Genomic DNA, 19,802 nt, shown 5'->3' with positions numbered 1-19,802 from the left:
TGGCTGGCTTGGTATTGACCTTGTTCTGTTTGACTTTCAGTTTTGTCTGCTGCTGATGTCTGGTTACTAAAACTATACTGTTCTTTAAATACAGTTATGCGTTTAATACTTTGAGGCAAACAAGCACAAATGAGCTCTATGGGGAAGGGCAGTGGCAGCTGCAGGGTTTGCAGCTGTAACAGGGCCTGGAGATAAGGAAGGTCTGGCAGCATCAGGTCCCATTCCCAAGGCACCCGCTATACTCCCAGAAGAGCAAAGCGGTGGCCTCTTTTGAGCATGTGCAGAGAACAGAGCGGGGGCCAAGGAGGCTGGAGCTGCGTTTTTGGTCTTCCCGCAAATGGGAGACTCAAGTGTACTTGTACTGGTAGGTCGTATCTGTATTTCTGTCTTTTTCACTAAGCACTTACTTCTACCATTCACTCTGTCCTGTCTTTGGCATTCATTAATGCTTCCTATTCCTATAGTCTTCAATCTGCGTCATTTATTCAACCTTCAACTTCTACCACATACTTGCCAACTTTTCCTTGCTGGCTTCAGGGAGATCCCGGGGGAGGTGGGAGTGTGGGGACAGAGCTTGACAAATTGCATAATTTTGTCCCGCGCCCCTAAACGTGTGTCACAATTTTGGCCAATTACAGCAGGGGGCGTGGCTAAGATGACGAGATATTTGTGTCATTAAGCCCCGCACCCTCTACTTATCTATTGCGGGGGTGAGAACCAGGAGGTTGCCCTGCTCTCCCGGGAGGTCTCCCAGAAATGCGGGAGCCTCACAGACATTCCGGGAGAGTAGGCAACTACGCGTTAAAGAAAAGCAGCTAATGAATCTCTAGAGACTGAAGTGTCTTTTACATTTCTGTCTCCATTACTGAAGTCATATTGTCTTACCTGTCAGTCTTTGATTAAATCTTGGTCTCCATGAAAATGGCCACCTCCATAAGCATCATCACATAGACATAGGACACAATTTCTGAACTGTGTCATCATGCCACAGATGACGAAGCCAACCACGTCTTGTACTGGCTCAGCATCAGGGAGAATGCCAGACTCTTCAGGGAGTGAGGGAGATCACCCCTATTTCAGGGAGTCTGCCTGACATTCAGGGAGAGTTGGCAAGTATGATTTACCATCTTCTATCTGTCTGTCTAGATTGGATATTAGTTTCCTGTTCCCTCCTGCTCTGTTTTTCAGTTATGCCTTGCTCCTGTATCCTGCACTGTCTGTTAGACTTGTAATAGACAAGAGACGTTTCTTCAGATCCGCTTCTAGCTGAATACAGACGTTCGTATGCCTGAATTAAATGCACAATCTGTTCATTTTGCCTGCCTTAATGATTTAGGCCCTCAAAAGTTTTTGATTTCTTCTCAGCACTGACCTCGAGGAGCAGCAGCTGGTACCTTCTTACCTGTGTAATCCGCTGTTGCTACTCTTCCATGTCAGTGATGGGCTCTGAATGTGGCGCTAGACTGTATAACATCAAAGGCCCTCGTAACATTCCGAGCCCATCACTGACATGTCAGAGGCTAGTGTGGTGGTGTCGTGGGGAAAGCAAAAACTTTATTTTTCTTAGGAAGTTCTTTGTGGAATAATAACCTTATAACAAACTGTGCAGTTATATCAGCTTAGGCAGTTGCCTGGGGCGCTGGGACCTGCAGGGCGCCGCTGACTAGATTTTCTAATCTAGCCAGCGGTTTGGGGACAGAGGTGCAGCGGCGGCGTGGCGTCAGCTGATTTGTAAAGTCCATTTGATGCGCCCGGCAGCCGCACTCACACGTGATCACTGACTGTCGGTGATCATGTGATCTCTCTTCAGCGGCACCTCTGTCCAATGTGCTCTCCTGTCCCTGCTCCTGATCTCACACTGTCTGTCAGTGACAGTGGGAGTACAGTTATTTCCCCACACCCCTCCCCTTCTAGCATGCACTGCTCCACCCTCCTCTCCCCTGTGTGAAGCAGCTGAGGAACAGCCATTGAAGAGATAAAAGAGAAGAAAGAAGAGGTTCGAAGAGCCCCCCCCCCCCTGCTTCTGCTGACCAGACCAGAGAAAAAAGAGTAAGTAAATACAATCTAATTATTTATTTATTTACTTATTTTTTAAAAAGAGGGTGTAAAAGTCCAATCTAGGAAGTAGGGAGGTAAAAAAAATGGGGGGGGGTGGTAAAATTACTTTTCTTGGCACCTTATGCTCTATATTTGACTTGCAAACTATGGGGTAAAATTTGTACCCCATAGTTTGAAAATAAAGTATAGGGCATGAGGTGCCAATAAAATAGTCATTTTCTCCACCATAATTTGAAAATCAAATATAGAGCATGGGGTGGCAAATAATATTCAATATTATTTTCCACCTCATGCTCTATATTTGATTTTCAAACTATGAGGTAGAATTTCTACACTATAGTTTGCAAGTGATGCAGAGGGGGGTGCAGTGGGTGTGATGCGGAAGGGGGTGCAGTGGGTGTGATGCAGAGGGGGGGGGTGCAGTGGGTGTGATGTGGAAGGGGGTGCAGTGGGTGTGATGCAGAGGGGGGGTGCAGTGGGTGTGATGCGGAAGGGGGTGCAGTGGGTGTGATGCAGAGGGGGGGTGCAGTGGGTGTGATGTGGAAGGGGGTGCAGTGGGTGTGATGCAGAGGGGAGGTGCAGTGGGTGTGATGCGGAAGGGGGTGCAGTGGGTGTGATGCAGAAGGGGGTGCAGTGGGTGTGATGCAGAAGGGGGGGCAGTGGGTGTGATGCGGAGGGGGGTGCAGTGGGTGTGATGCAGGAGCATATGTGTAATGAAGGGACATGTTAGGGCCGTTCATTGCCTTTAACAAGTGCATAATTCATAGACTTACTGTGTCAAGTTTTTTGTTTCCGAAATCTAACACCTGGATACCTCCACTCTAGAAATCCTGTGTCTGCAGTGGAGTCTGGACAGTGTTCTGCATCAAACATCACTGCATCTGGACCAGTGGAGGAGGTAAGGCTTATCTTTTTTTCTTTTAAACACAAAAGGACAAAGTCAAGTATGTAGAGGGGGGGGGCATTCCTTGTACAATAGAGTGCATTACTATAATACAGAGTGGCAACACAATAACACATTTAGGAACAGCTCCACCTGCTGTCCCTCCAGTGTAATCACTCATACGACATGAAGTCTGAGACTGTTGCAGTATCTCAACAAACGTATGTTACATGTATTGCATGTTAATCTGCACTAGAGATGGGCGGGCTCGGTTCCCCGAGATCCGAATCCTACCGAATTTAGGGTATCCGAGTACCGAGTCGAGCAGGCTCGGTACTCTCCCGCCCATTCGGTTTCAAAATCGAGACAAAACGTCATTGTGACGTATTCGTTTTTCTGAGCTTGGATCTCGCGAGATTTAAAAAGCATAAATACCAACCTCCACAGCAATCCATCGCCATTTGACAGAGGGAGAGAGCAGGGTTAGGTCACACTGGCTATATCAGCGCAGGGACAGTGATCGTATTCAACAGCATTGAAAACTTAATACCAGATTGTTACAGCAGTAAGAGGAGAAGAGAGGAGGGTTTATTGTTCAGTTTTTGGCACTCCAAGTGCTATTGGGGTGTCCCCCATTCTTTTGCAGAAATGTATCCGGCTGTGAGAAAAGTGCTATATTGCAGCACTGTAAAAACAATACATTTAGCACTTCCATTTACTTTTGGGGTGTCCCCCATTCTTTTGCTGAAATTTATCTGGCTGTGAAAAAATTACTATATTGCAGCAGTGTCAAAAACAATTTGTAGCACTACAAGTGCTTTGGGCTTAGAATGGATTCAAAGCAGTCCACATATGAGCAAAATGAGCAACCAGGTTCTGTCACCAGTCCTGATGGTAGTGTTCCCAGTACGTCATCTGGGAAAGGCGATGTCAAACTACACAGTCTTTTGAAATCAGCCAAAAAAACACACACCAAAAAAAAAATTACCGGGTTGAAGCGAAAAAGAAGTGTAACTGAGGAAAAGATACCTGCCGATAAAAAAAAAATTGCCAACATGCCATTCTACACACGCAGTGGCAAAGAGAGAATGAGGCCTTCGCCTCTCTATTAGTGGCAGATCCAAAAATGTTACAGAGCCTACAAATGGTGCACAACTACTGTTACGCGTCAAAGCCGAGCTGCAAGATAACAGTAAGGCATTAGAGGATAATGTTTGCTCTGAATCACAAATGACACCAATCCCTGTGGAGAGTCCATCCAACAGTGGGATGTCTAATCGTGAGCATTCTGTTAGTGTACCCATAAAGAAGGGCCCTTTCAGCAGTTCTGCTGATGTGTGCCTGAACAGCCCGAGTGTAGCCGATGATACACCAAGTGAGGATGCCACTTTGGAATTAGAGGAGGATGAGGGGGAGATTTGTGTAGGCGATGAGGGCACTAATGAGGATGTTGATGAGGATGAGGTTGTTTGTGTAAGTCCTGCACCAGTGGCAGCAGTTCTGGCACGTGACAAGAAAAAGGCCATTGTCATGCCTGGGCATAAAACAAAAAAATCCACTTCTTATGTGTGTAATTTTTTCTACCTAAATCCAGACAAAAATTGTATAGCCATTTGTAGTGTATGTCAAGCCACAGTCAGTCGAGAGAGGGACCTTAAAAATCTTGGAACCTCATCTATGTTACGCCATTTAACCAGAGTTCATGGCAAAGTGTTGGGAAAAGCTGAAAGTTCTTCCAAATAAAACCCCAACACTCCATCATCAGCTAAGACCCTCCGGTCACCGACATCCCGACGGCTACAAAATACACCCACCACACCATCCTCATCAATATCCTCAGTAGCGCTCGGAGTTAGCCCTGCATCCCACTTATTAAGGCTAGATAACTCCTGCACTATTATTGATTCCTCTGAAGAAAGTGTTAGTCCCACTGCTGCTGCTGTTGCTGCTGCTGGGGGTGAATCGTCAGCCCAGAGGCAGGTCAAGAAAAAGAGCAGTCCTACATTTCAGCAATTAACTGTGAAACAATCATTTGCGAGGGGAAGCAAATATGACAGCAGTCACCCAGTCGCCAAGCGAATCACAGACACCATGGCTGCAATGTTAGTGTTAGATCTGCGTCCAATATCCACAATAAACGCAGCTGGTTTTTCACAGTTAATTGAGGTTTTGTGTCCGCATCACAGAATTCCATCGTGACACCATTTTTCCCGTAAAGCTATTCCACAACTATACAAAAAGTGTGTAAAAATGTAGATATTGCGCTGAAAAATGCCATTCTGTCCACTGTCCACTTAACCACAGATATGTGGACAAGTGGAAGTGGTCAAACCAAAGACTATATGACTGTGACAGCCCACTGGGTTGGTCATTCACCTTCACCAGCAGTAGCATGTACACCACTACGTAACATTTGTCACAGGCAGGCCACTCTTTGTATCACTGGCTTCACTAACAGGCATACAGCTGACAATTTGTTACGCAAACTAAGAGATGTGATTGATGCATGGCTTATACCACTCGGACTCTCCCCAGGGTATGTCATTTCTGATAACGCCAACAATATAGTGCGAGCATTACAGCTGGGTGATTTCCAGCAGATTCCCTGTTTTGCTCACACCATCAACTTGGTGGTGCAGAGCTTCCTACGAAATAACCGTGAAGTGCAGGAGATGTTTTCGGTGGCCCGTAAAATTTCAGGCCATTTCAGGCATTCAGCCACAGCATGTAGGAGGTTACAGCAGCTCCAAGAGCAGTTTAACTTGCCCAACCACCAACTTAAGCAAGAGGTGGTAACTAGGTGGAATTCCACCCTGTACATGCTTCAGAGGATGGAGGAACAGCGCAAAGCCATCCAAGCATATTGCACAAGCCATGACATTGGGAAAGGAGGGGGGATGTATTTCACTCTTGCACAGTGGGGAATCCTTTCAGTGCTGTGCAAGGTGCTGAAACCATTTCAAGTTGTGACGTGTGAGGTGAGTGCAGACTCTGCTAGTTTGAGCCAAGTCATTCCTTTAATTAGACTATTGGAAAAGCAGCTTGAGAAACTGAAGGAGGAGCTGAAAGCAAGCAATTCAGCAAAGTATGTTGGCCTTGTCGATCAAGTACTTCATTCGCTTCACAATGATCCTCGAGTTATTAAGATCTTGAACTCGGATCAGTACGTTTTGGCCACTGTGCTTGATCCAAGGTTTAAGACCTACATTGAGTTTTTACTTGTAAATGAGCGAGATGTGAACTGTTGCAAGGAGCTATTGTTCAGCAATTTGGCCGCTGAACTGGGCCTCGGCTTGACGACGTGTTCTCCTTCACTTTCTCAAGCTGCTGCTGCTCGTAAAAAGTTAAATTTCCAAAAAAGAAGCAGGGTAGACGCAGGGGGCAGACCAGAACAATTTAACATCTGGGCTGGTTTGAAGGATTTTTCTAAAAAATGTGTCACCTTGCCCATAACTACATCCAATACGAGTATAAACATGCAAAGGATGGTGGAGGATTATTTTCAAGAGGTAATTGATATGGAAATGTCAGACAGTCCCTTTCCTTACTGGGAGGAAAAGCAGGCCATTTGTAAACCCATGTACAAACTTGCTTTGCAATACCTAAGCTGCCCACCCTCCAGTGTGTACTCTGAACGAGTATTCAGTACAGCCGGGAACTTAGTCAGTGATCACCGTAGAAGGTTACTTCCCAAAAATGTGGAGAAAATTATGTTTATAAAAATGAACTACATCTTCCACGAGGAAGGCCTTCACCATCAAAGACATCCAAGCACTGACTGTTCTCTAATGGCGGATTAAAGAGGTGATGAATTGATAGTTTGTGATGATGACGTACACACTGATGAGGGTGAGGATGAAGATCCAGATGATGACGATAACATCTTTTTAAAACTTTCTATTTAAGTCTAGGGTTCAATCTACCCCCAAAGAGGAAAGGGACTTGGGGCATTTCCATATCACGTACCATCTTGAAAGGTTACTGTTTTGGCAATTTCTCATTATGGGTAGGGTGTCATACACAGACTGACCCCAAACTGCCTTTGTCCATTTCAAATAATATTGTACAGTCTATAATGGCTGATTTTTTTTGTGTTTTCTACAACTGGAGGGGGGCCTATAGAGACAAAAACCAAACTGCCTTTGTCCATTTCTTTACATATTTAACTATAAGTGTAGGGTGGAATATACACCCAAAGACGATGGCTGCATTGCCAATATGCATAGATGGAGAGGAAGACAATCTGGTTTGTGTGTAGAAATAAGGAAGGCCTACCTACCAGGAATTAAACTGTTTTTTTGATAATTTATTAGCTTTACAATTACATTACTTATCCAAGAAACAGGTGGAGCACTAAATTTGGTTATTTTATGCCCAAAAACATCGATTTTCCAACAAAATAGCAAAACAAAAGCAAACAAAAACAAAACCAAAACACGCAATGGCGGTTTTGCAAAACCAAAACCAAAACACGACGGTAATCCAGATCCAAAACCGAATACAAAACCAAAACATGGGGGTCAGTGACCATCTCTAATCTGTACAGTGTTTTTCTCTAAGTTTACTATTTTATCCATCTAGGCAAATATAAATATTAAGTACTAGTAAAAGTATAAACGTTCTACATTGGCAGGAGAATGATCACTGTTCTTCTGAGAAACTATGTCATCAAGCTGTATTAAGTCTGCCAGGATTCTGTTTGGCTTCGAATGATCACATGAGATTTTTGGCACATAATCCTTAATTCAAAACAAACAGCTAATTTAAATACACAATATCCTGTATTGTAGCAGGGAATACTAAACATAGAGGGAGATGCATAGTTTACGGCTGGTCTTCTCAATAATTATGTGTTAATTAGTTTACATTGCAATTAAAGATGTTCGACAATACAGAGAAACTGTCAGAAATTTAGTACACCCTAGAACCTGATAAACACAGCCCTTGAAAAAGTGGAGATGTTGCCTATAGCAACCAGATTCTAGTTATCATTTATTTAGTACATTCTACAAAATGATAGCTAGAATCTGATTGGTTGCTACAGGCAGCATCTCCACTTATTGAAACCCGCAGTTTAGTAAATATACCCCCTAACCTTTATTCTGGTGACTACAGTATATAATAAATAATGATTAAAAATTAATTCAAATATTGCCAGGGGTGCTGGAGGATACCAGTCATTGTTTTGACTTCCACTAATGTTAAAAGAAAACAAAAAAAATACTGAAATGCTTCATTCAAAGAATATAGATTTGTAAAATGATATTAACCTGTTATCGTCATTCTTGAGATGGCGAGAACAGAACAGGAATTGCTGCGCTTCAAGTACCACTGAGATGCTTGTTAAATAGGCTTCCCAAATCAAAAGCAAGTGGTAGACGTCAGTTTACCTCCAGCAAGGGTTATTGCAGTAATGTAGGGCAAAATTTTGAAAAGAAATGAAAAAAGCCCTATTACTGCTGAAAACACTAGTTTTCGCCAGCAACAATGCTTTTCACCCAATGATAAAACTTAGTCTAATGGCTAGTATACAAAACAGATCTCCAATTTGGTGGCTAGAGGCCAGGGGCCTGATTCATTAAGGATGTTAACTTAAGAAACTTCTTATTTAAGTATCCTGGACAAAACCATGTTACAATGCAAGGGGTGCAAATTAGTTTTCTGTTTTGCACATAAGTTAAATACTGACTGTTTTTTCTATGAGAATAGAAAGGTGGTCTAGCCCGAAAGAAGTGCTAAACATGCCCCCTGAAGTCATAATTACATCTCTCCGTCTTGGTGCCCTTCTTAGTGGGCATTGAGTGGTATGTCAACGGGATACCTTTTGATAATTTGATAATAAAAAAACAGATGAGGCTGAAATGAGCAGTATTTTTGGAGAAAAATGGAAAGTGAAAAATAATGAAGCAGTAATAGATAAGACATTGAAATTACGTTTTCACTCTTTCCACTATGTGCATTTCCAACTAGGTGTCATTTCCAGGGGGCAGTTCCAAAAGCCAGAATGTGTGTTCATCTATGTATGTGCAAGTCTGGTAAACAGGCGCATTTTTGCCAAATTAAATGAGTTGTGGGTGCATTTTTTCTGTAAATGAATCACAATATCTCTTTATTTGTCTATTAGGGTACATAACTATGGGGCATATTTATCAAAGGGTGAAACTCCCTATTGCTGATAAAAACTGGATTTATTTTGCAGCGATCGGGCTTATTTTCATGTTACCCTCTACATCAAAGGGTTACCGCCGGTGATAACACTGCCAATGATAAGATTCACCACCTTTCACTGATGTAGGTTTCCCCTTCCTATTGCACAGGGAATCCTATATAACAAATATTTGTACCATAGTTGCCTACTCTCCCGGAATGTTCGGGAGACTCCCACATTTTTGGGACTTCTCCCAGACTCCTGGGAAAGCAGGAAAACATCCTGGGTCCAGCTCACCTTGCCTGTGAAGTGGGTGGGGGCGGGGCTAAACGTGTCCTCCTGGCCCATCCCCACCCACCGATAGGCTTAAATGGTCAAAGATTGACAGGGGGCGTGGCCTAATGACGCAATTCACGTGGCCATGCCCCCAAGATGAGTCTCCTCCCAGACAGCTGGCTACAAAAGTTGGTAAGTATGATTTGTACCCCCAGCCACTGATAAAAATCATTTTAAAAAATGCTTTATTCTTTGAATCAGGCATTTTTCAATGTATGGATTTTTTAAATATTTTTGGGGAATCTTTTAAGTAAGTTTATTTTTAATATTTTAACTGATTTATTTGTTAATGTAAATGTAACTGAAAGCCCCTCACCAATAAAAAGGCCCCTGTATTTCATGCAAAATTAACTGTGTTATATACATTAAATATGTATTAAATAGTGAAGTGGGGGAGAAGATCCTACATGGAAATAGTATTACAGTTAAGGAAATGACCCACGTGTTATACAAGGATAAGTTCACCTCTTCAGGGAGTATTACAGGAAATGAGCTAATAAATACGTTAGTTATTCTTCCACCTTATTCTGTTATAAAAGCCAGATGGAGACCACGTTTGCTTATTATTTATGAGGAGAACATTTTGGTAACAGTTTAGATTATCCATAACTGAAAGGACGTCTTATAGTAAATATACTATTCTGCCTATAATATACGAGTGGTGATAATATCTATATAAACAGTGAGCTCCAATGACATCACTTCAGTGTTCATCACTTGTGTTTTATAAAGAATTATTCCCCGATTACTGTAAATTATTACAGATCTTAGAAGTCGCCTCTCGGTTCTGTAAACTTCTAAATGGTCACAGAACTCCTATGGACTTCTAACTTCTGTAAAGGGTACATTGCCACATATAAATGATCTTTTCCACCCAAACATCAGAATATGCTATACTGTCAATCATAATATTTGGGCCAAATATCTGTTGTCAAAAAAGTATTTTATTATTGTCAACGTATGTCTTTGATTAAGGTAATTAAAAAGATGTACAAGTTCTGCCCTAAGCTGATTTAGAGATCTTATTGGGGAAGTGATACAATAGTCCAGAGACGACCTATGCTCCATATGTTGTGGAACTACAAGTCCCAGCATGCCACACCAAGTGCTGACGATAGTAGGTTTAAGCAACCAGCGGCTCTTTAGTTGTTGTGGAGCTACAAGACCCAGTATAATATTCCCACCTCTGACAATAGCAGGCTTAGGCACAGGGCCATCATTATCACCATTTATTTATATAGCGCCACTAATTCCGCAGCGCTGTACAGAGAACTCATTCACATCAGTCCCTGCCCCATTGGAGCTTACAGTCTAAATTCCCTAACATACACACACACACACAGACAGACAGACTAGGGTCAATTTGTTAGCAGCCAATTAACCTACCAGTATGTTTTTGGAGTGTGGAAGAAAACCGAAGCACCCAGAGGAAACCCACGCAAACACGCAGAGCACATACAAACTCCACACAGATAAGGCCATGGTTGGGAATTGAACTCATGACCCCAGCGCTGCGAGGCAAAAGTGCTAACCACTTAGCCACCATGCTGCCAGATTATCCAATAGGCTGACTAGTCTACAGCCTAGGGCACAAGGCTTTTGGGTGGCACAAGACTTCTGGGGATGCAAAATTGTGCTAGGAAGAGGTATAAACTGAAATTCATTTTAAAATATAAGGGAATAGTTGTTCTCCAAAATATAAAGAAAACATGAAAGAAAAATGTAGAAAGGTTGACATATACCCATGGTAAAGACTGCAGATAACGAGATATCCTTGGACAAGAACTTGTGGATAAGTAAGTAGGAGAGACAAGGATGGTGACAGGTGCAGGCTAGACAGCCCCTCTAACTTCATGCCCACGCCCTCTGTAGCGCTCATTCACACCTCCATTCTGATATATAGTTCTGACCAGAGCCGTAACTAGGGTGGTGCGGGCGGTGCCGTCGCCCAGGGCGCAAGCCCAAGGGGGCGCAGCAGCCGCCCACTACCTTCCCCTCTGTGCAGGGACGGATTTACTCCCAGGGGGGGCCCCGCTGTCCCAGCACTCGAAATCTGTCACTGTTCCTCAGCCGCTGCGTAAATATGACACAATCAGCTCTGCGCCGGTAGACAAGGGAAATAGAACTTGTGAAAGCAAGCAAGGAGCAGACCTGGCAGAGGCGCTGGGTATCAAGTGCAAGAGACGGCGATCCGAGGAGCAGAATCCCAGTTCCAACCCACCTGTGCATGAGTCTTCACTTCCTGTCAGAAACTGCCAGACGATATATGTGAATGCTGGCTGCCTGCTCTGCACGTTAGCTGCCCCTATAACCCCGCCTCCTACTGTCACCGGTGACTGTGAGCTTATCAGTGCAGCACACAGCGTTGCCTTCTGACAGGCTGCAACGGGACTTTCTCTGCACGATGGCCCACGCGCTGCCTGTTACAACAGAGAAGTCACTGCTCAGGCATTTTGTTAGGAAGCTCAGGCCCTCCCCCACCTCTTCCACTTCTCAGGTGAGCTGCCACTGAGCACTTATACTCTTTCCCTGTTTCCTGGATTGGTGTCCCCTGACTCCTTCTTCCCCACCCCATGTTTGTGTGTCTTACAATTTCTTATATGTTTTTTTTATGCTGTTAATGTTGGGACTTTTTGCTAAACTGAAGTCAGAAAAACCTATTTCAAAAGCAGTTGCTTATCTTCTAATAAGATCTGTGGCATGGTATCACGTATTGCCACTTCTGCTGTAGGAATTGTGACATATTGCATGGGGTCACTCAATATGTCACCATTCCTGAGAATAACTCAGGCACTCAATGTTGTTCTCTCCTTCTTCCCTATGATTGTATGTCTCATGTGTATCTCTGGCCCACCACCTCTGTTTATGCCTCTATCATCTCCCACATGTCTGTTTTCCTGTTGTGATTGTCCCTCTTTCTACAATTTTGTATGTGCCCCCCTCAGTGAGAATAAAGGCGCCCTTTTATTAGTCATCCACATCACGTGACAGAGCATGAGTGTGGCAAGAGCCCTTGTCCTTATTCCCGCACACGGAGAAGACAGCATGTTTGGAGTGAGGTGAGTAAGTGAAATCGCTTATCACTGCAGTTTAACATACTGTTTGACTGAGCCAATCTTTGCATATGTGCGCCGGTACAGTGGAACTGAAAGTCCACACTTGGGCATTCAGTTTTACTAAAGTGGAAAAATAAAAATCTAAAGTTTTAAAAAAAAGATTAAATTTGTTAAAAATATTAACCGGTTGTTAATTTATATGCATCCCACTACTGTATGTATATATATATATATATATATATATATCATGCATTTGCAAATATGTGTAGCAGAATTATTTCAGTAAAGTTCTAGCCACATCCCCACATTAGGTTGGCCACACCCACTTGGCAAATGTCACTCCCACTTCGATGGGGGGCGCCGGTGCCCTGTCTCGCCCAGGGCACTGAAATGTCTAGTTACGGCACTGGTTCTGATGTTAATGCAAACAAAATAAGTGACCAGGAACGATTGCCGTGACCCATTGAAATAGCCAAATGGCGCTGAGTTTCGAAAACAAGCGAATGTGAACAAAGATGGGGGAGAAACCTGAGTTTAAAATAAAGACAAGTTCGTTTTTGCCTTTAGCCAGTGTTGAAAGGCGAGGCAGCTCTTCATTTGTTGTGAAAATACATGTACTCTGTTTCTATACAATTGCTTATTACTACTTACTAGAAATAAATAAAAAAAAGCCTATCTGGCTCTGTTCAGTGCTAAATAATTAAAGATTAAGATAATCTACAAGAAAATAACAACTGAACATTCACAACCAATCGTCCTTTCATGCCAGAATCTCACGTTTTAAATGAGATATGCACGCAGCTGTCAGGTGCACACGTACTCACTGAGCCAATGAACTACCAAGGTAATCTTTCACATCCACAATTCTGTTTTCTGTTACATACTTAATACTCCCAATAGCTCCATAACAAATAGCTGCATCTCTTTGGTCTAATGCTAAGTGTGTCGGATACAAATTTAGAAAAATACGGGACATCTGCCAGTGAAGTTTTTAGCCAAAGACTTTTTTTTAAAAAAGAAAACAACAACTTTGGCTAGAGAAATAAAAGATGAAAATAAAGGAAATATATGAGAGCGCAAAAAGCTCTATTAGTGGCAATAAGGCTTATTTTTGCTACACTCAATACGCGAAAGGACAATAACATTGTTATCACCAGCAGAAACGCTGCCAGTGGTAAGTTTTGCTGGCTTTTTCGGCAGCGGGACAGGAGGTGTGGTCACGTCAAGATGGGGACGTGGCCAGTGCTAGGCTGCCCATTTAATATCTCCTCCCCCCTAACATTCCTACCCGCGGAACAAACATGTCCTTGGATGAAACACCGGGTAGAGTGCTAAATTAGGGACTGTCCCGCTGAAATCAGGACAGTTGGGAGGTACGGGCTTCCCCATGGCACCGCAATACCAGTGCTGTCATCTCAGGAATAAAACAACAGAACAAAGCCGTTAAAAATCAGTTTGTTCCTTGAATAAAGCATTTTCAATGTATTAATGAAGTATTTTTTAAAAAAAATTCATATTCAAATGAATTTTTAAATTTTCATCATCATCACCATTTATTTATATAGCGCCACTGATTCCGCAGCGCTGTACAGAGAACTCATTCACATCAGTCCCTGCCCCATTGGGGCTTACAGTCTAAATTCCCTAACATACACACACACACACAGATAGAGAGAGAGAGAGACTAGGGAGGAAACCCACGCGAACACAGGGAGAACATACAAACTCCACACAGATAAGGCCATGGTCGGGAATTAAACTCATGACCCCAGCGCTGTGCGTCAGAAGTGCTAACCACTTAGCCACCGTGCTGCCCAAACTTTAAACTTGGACACTCCCAAAAGTCAGGAAGTCTCCCGGACTCCGAGAAGTGCAGGCCTTTCTTCTGGATTCCACCCATTATAGAACTAAAGTGGATCAGATGCGCTGCTTGATAATACGATTCGTGGCATTACGTAACAGGGTGTGGGAGCGCGGCGAAAAGATCGCTTCAACATCACCCCTCTGCACTTGCTACCTGAACCCCCCCCACTGGGTCATCAAGACCCGCTTACGTCCACTTCAATTCGGAATTCGGAGAGTAGACAAGTATATCTAAAATGCAGTGTAAAATAGAGCCGGACAGTATCTATATGCAGCATGCACTATTTTTTTAATAGGTTTTAATGTTGGCAAGTATGATTTTAGAGGTGAAGTCTAGGTTACACTCTATATGTCAGCTTGTAACCTCCCACCCTCCCCATTTCCTCAACACAAAATAAATTTTCGAGGTGCATATTTTGCACTTAGTAGCTGGATTTTCTCCTAACTAGTTAAGCGAGGCACAGTTATTGTGGGGTAGCAACATTTCTGCTTCAAATACTAACTGTCCGCTTTCCAAAATTTTTAATATACACAACGTCTACTTTATGAGAATCAATGTGTCCAGATTTCACTTTCTTCCACCATTAACTTAAATAAACTCTCGCACCGTGTTTAAATAACAACAATAGTTCACTTTAATTTAAGTATTGGCATCTTGTAATGTCTTTTTGCAACCAGAATGAAGGCCCCGATGTGCTTTGTGGACAAGCTTTTGGAATCCAGCTTCGGTGATTAAAACATTAAGTATTTTTCAACTGGTGCCCTTATTCTCAGAACAATTATTCTTATTCTTGGACAAGGGAAGGTCAGTTGTAGGAACCTCAAAACGATTGCTTCCTTGTTGCTCCAAAGCCTGTTAGTTGATTGCTCAGGAACCTAACTTGTTGAATAACGTGATTGGGATGTATAAAATCTCATAATTGACATTAAGCAAAGTGAATGTTCCAAATCATAGTCATTATTTTTTTTCCGTTTTCTTAAAAAATAGCTGATGTTTTATTCAACTCTGAATAATGTGTTTCTCTGGATTCTGGTAAATGTAGTGGTATCCAGTCAGTGATTATGAAACGCTTGGAAAGCAAAATACTGTAAATTAGTTTCAGGGCTATACTTTTATATTCTTGACAAACGTGCTGTTGAGTATTTCTTATGCAGCAAGTTAGAAAATTACACCTGTTTAAAGTTGTAGAGTACGTTGTCTTAATTTAGACTGCCATCATTTTTTTAAGCAAAAGAGTTTACTGGTAGTAGGAACAACATCATATATTGTTTATCATGTGTCATGTTGCTGGTTACATGCGTGTTTGAATATTTTCCTCTACAAAAGTACATTTCTTTTAGACTTACTGGGCAACTCTCTCTAAGGTGCGTTAAGATACACTTAGGGGATAATCTATTAAAGGCCGAAAAACTCCATTGGCAGCGAAAATGGGTGTTTTTACTAGAGATGGGCAGGCTCGGTTCCCCGAGATCCAAATTCATCCGAATTTCGCCTATCCGAGTACCGCAGGCTCGGTACTCTCCCGCCCATTCGGAACCGAAATCGAGGCAAAACGTCATCGTGACGTATTCGTATTTCTGAGCTCGGTTCTCACGAGATTTAAAAAGCATAAATACCTCCACAGCAATCCATCACCATTTGACACAGGGAGAGAGCAGGGTTAGGTCACAGGCTATATTAGCGCAGGGACAGAGCAATAATTGTACACATTATTGTTTCAATTCTATTCTATACAATTCTAATATTAATACCAATTGTATTAGCAATTGTTAGAGAGGAGGATAGAGGAGGCTTTTTTCAATTTTTGCCACTCCAAGTGCTTTTGGGGTGTCCCATATTCCCCAGTGTTTTTCAGTAATTGTTCTGGCTGTCCAAAGTCATATTTGTCAGCAGCAGTATCTTAAACAATATTTTGCACTCCAAGTACTTTTGGGGTGTCCAATATTCCCCAGTGTTTTACACTAATTTTTCTGGCTGTCAAAAAAGGCATCTTTGTCAGCAGTATCTATCTAATACAATTTTTGGCACTACAAGTGCTTTGGGCTCATTAAAATGGATTCAAAGCAGTCCACATATGAGCATGAGCAGAATCAGCAACCAGGTTCTGTCACCAGTCCTGATGGTAGTGTTCCCAGTACGTCATCTGGGAAAGGCGATGCAAAAGTACATAGTCTTTTTAAATCAGGGAAAAAAACACACACCGGCAAAAAAATTTCCGCGTTGAAGCGAAAAAGAAGTGTAACTGAGGAAAAGTTAGCTGCCGATAAAAACAAAATTGCCAACATGCCATTCTACACACGCAGTGACAAAGAAAGAATGAGGCCTTCGCCTTTCTCTATTAGTGGCAGATCAAAAAATGTTACTGAGCCTTCTTCTTGTACAGTCACTCGTGACCAAGCAAGACCAAGTAATTTGGAGTCTAAAAGTGGTGCACAACTACTGTTATGCGTCAAAGCCGAGCTGCAAGAAAACAGTAAGGCATTAGAGGATAATCTATGCTCTGAATCAGAAATGACACCAATCCCTGTGGAGAGTCCATCCACCAGTGGTATGTATAATCGTGAACATTCTGTTAGTGTACCCATAAAGAAGGGTCCTTTCAGCAGTTCTGCTGATGTGTGCCTGAACAGCCCGAGTGTAGCCGGTGATACAAAAATTGAGGATGCCACTTTGGAATTAGAAGAGGATGAGGGGGAAATTTGTGTAGGCGACGAGAGCACTAATGATGATGTTGATGATTATGATGCAGACAGATACCAAATTGCCTTTCTCAATTTATATTTATATTCTAGATTATATAACAGCTGAATAGTTGTCTATTTTACTCCTAGTGGAGAGGGGATCTGATGCAGACAGATACCAAACTGCCTTTGTCCATTTCTTTTTATATTCTAATTCTACTGCTTTTTTTCTATTCAACTACAAGTGGAGGGTGGGGGGGGGGGGGTCATGGACAGCCACCAAACTACCTTGGTCCATTTATTTTTTATATTGGTCAGTCTATGCAGGCTGCTTTTTTTCTATTTAACTACAAGTGGAAGGGGGGGGGGGCTATTGGGACAGAAACCAAACTGCCTTTGTCCATTTCTTTATATATTTAACTATAAGTGTAATATACACCCAAAGACGATGGCTGCATTGCCAATAGGCTAAGATGGAGAGGAAGACAATCAGGTTTGTGTGCAGAATTAAGGACAGCCTACCAGGGATTAAACTGTTTTCTTCCTAATTTATTAGCTTTAGAATTACCTTACTTATCCAAGAAACAGGTGGAGCCCTAAATTCGGTTATTTTATGCCCAAAAACATTGATTTTTAAACAAACTTGCAAAACAAAACCAAAGAAACCAAAACCAAAACACGCAAGGGCGGTTTGGCAAAACCAAAACACAACGGTAATCCAGATCCAAAACCAAAACCAAAACACGGGGGTCAGTGAGCATCAAGTACTTATGTGGTGGAAAAAAAGATGCCGCAAAGCAGGGACAGACATGTAAATGTACTTTTTACATCCCCTTATTTCATTTAAATAATCCCATTTTGCCAGAAGAAATCTCGTATTTTGCTTTACAGTAAAAAAACAGGATTGGCCATGTTCTGCACAAATTCTCACATCAGCCTGGTCAAAGCTTTGTATCTCTGCAGATGCTGCCATCCTAGCCCATAAATTCATAAGTTCCTTTAAAAACTGGGGTATTTTCATGGTTTTGTGAGTCATTGACGAGACAGAGGCACCAGAAGCTACACCCAGCTCTGCACCAGTAGCCTATGCGCAAGGCTTATGTGACGCATACATCAGATACACTTACACCCTGCAACAAAAGCATAATTAAAGGTTTTGAAAATTTGTTTTGAAACTGTCAACTTTGGGGTTGGCATCTTGGTCTTAGCAATGTCCCTGTGGCTCCACATTTTCTCCACTTATTGATAATAATATTCTCAGTGTTCCATGGTACATGTGATGCCTTTGAGTTTCTATTTCTACCCCTCTCCTGATCCACAAGATGTTTTTGAAACTCCATGCTGACCCAGGGAAGCCAAGAGGAATTTAGGCCTATTACAGAACCTTCTTGGGGCCCCTTCCATAGCGACCGAGGGCCATTGCTATCCCAGTAGGATGCAACCGAGAAAACTGCACGGAAGTCCTACAGGAACGGTGTTATGATCTACCTTGTGTTTCTAGTGTTTATATTACCCTACAGTACATGTGATCCTCCCGAGGTGCTGCTGTTCACACCTGACTGAGTCTTATATATGCCTGCCTATCCCAGTTTCCTGTGCTGGTCATTGAAGTTCCTGAGCCTGTTTATGTTTGTTCCCTGGATCTCTGCCTGCTTTCTCTGTGTCTGTGGATATCCATGCTTAGCCAGTTCCTGTTTCCTTGTACAGCATTAATCGATCACCTGTATCTCTCGTGGATGTAACCTGACAATTGCATTACTCCTGCTATCTGCTATTCCTGAAAATCTGTTTATAACTTGGCCCGGTCTCTGGATTGCTGTTTTCTCTGCAATAAACAGTTCAATGTTTTTCATCATATGTCTGGCTCATTGGCTATAATTGCAATACATAGTTTGTGGAACAGATTTTCTAACAGATTGGCTGATCTTTATTTGGATTTCATCACTTTCATGGCTGGCAGGTGTATCATCATTATCATCAATATTTATTTATATAGCACCAACATATTCCGTAGCGCTGTACAATTGGGAGCAAACAGAGTAATAAACAAACTGGGTAAAGCAGACAAAGAGGTAAGAGGACCTTGCTCACAGGCTTACAATCTATGGGATGCGAATTACCTTTGAATATGATGTTGAATGTGATTGGTTAATTCCAAACACAGCTACACACCCATAATGATAGGGATGTGCACACTTGTGCAACCAAGGTATTGCAGTTTTTGGAGTTGTTTTTCACTTTTTTTTGTAAAAATTGTCTATTTGTTTTCACTTGAATTCTGTTGGTTGCAGGGTCTCATTAAAAGTGGAAAAATGTCTGACATGATTTATCTTGATTTCAGACTTTACATCACAAACGCCTGCAATTTCAATAAGGGTGCGCTTACTAATAGCCACTGTTTAATCAAACAACAAGAGCCGGGTATGATGAAAAAGACCACAGGAGACTGTAAGATGTAGACATGAGACAAAGGGATTAAAAGAGAAGACAGAGCCCTTATCACTCCGGAAAAGAAAGGCATTGTGGGAGAAATGTCACAGAACTAGGTAGGTGTTATATATGTATGTGTTACGTGTTGTTGTCAGGGCCGGATTTACCGCTAGGCAACCTAGGCACCTGCCTAGGGCCTAGCGGCGGCTCTCGGGGGGCACAGCTGGGGGGGACAGGAGCAATTTTTTTAAAAAATAAATAAACAAATTCGGCCCCTCCCCCGACTCACGGCACCCCCCCGTGGCTCGTGCAGGGGGGGGGGTGCCGCGAATCGGGGGAGGGGGGG

The 19,802-nt window shown here is 42.5% G+C and overlaps 1 long non-coding RNA gene across 1 annotated transcript; it reads left to right on the top strand.

The window, feature by feature from the left end:
- The first annotated feature begins 1,975 nt into the window (after positions 1-1,975).
- Positions 1,976-19,577, top strand: LOC142104110 (uncharacterized). Its single transcript, XR_012679514.1, has 3 exons — positions 1,976-2,049; positions 2,884-2,956; positions 19,368-19,577. It is a non-coding gene; the product is annotated as an uncharacterized LOC142104110 (long non-coding RNA).
- Positions 19,578-19,802: the final 225 nt, after the last annotated feature.

This window comes from Mixophyes fleayi, chromosome 1, assembly GCF_038048845.1.
Source record: "Mixophyes fleayi isolate aMixFle1 chromosome 1, aMixFle1.hap1, whole genome shotgun sequence".
In the NCBI taxonomy this organism is placed as follows: Eukaryota; Metazoa; Chordata; class Amphibia; order Anura; family Limnodynastidae; genus Mixophyes; species Mixophyes fleayi.
Note: the sequence above shows the minus strand (reverse complement) of the source record. Positions and strands in the feature narration are given on the sequence as shown.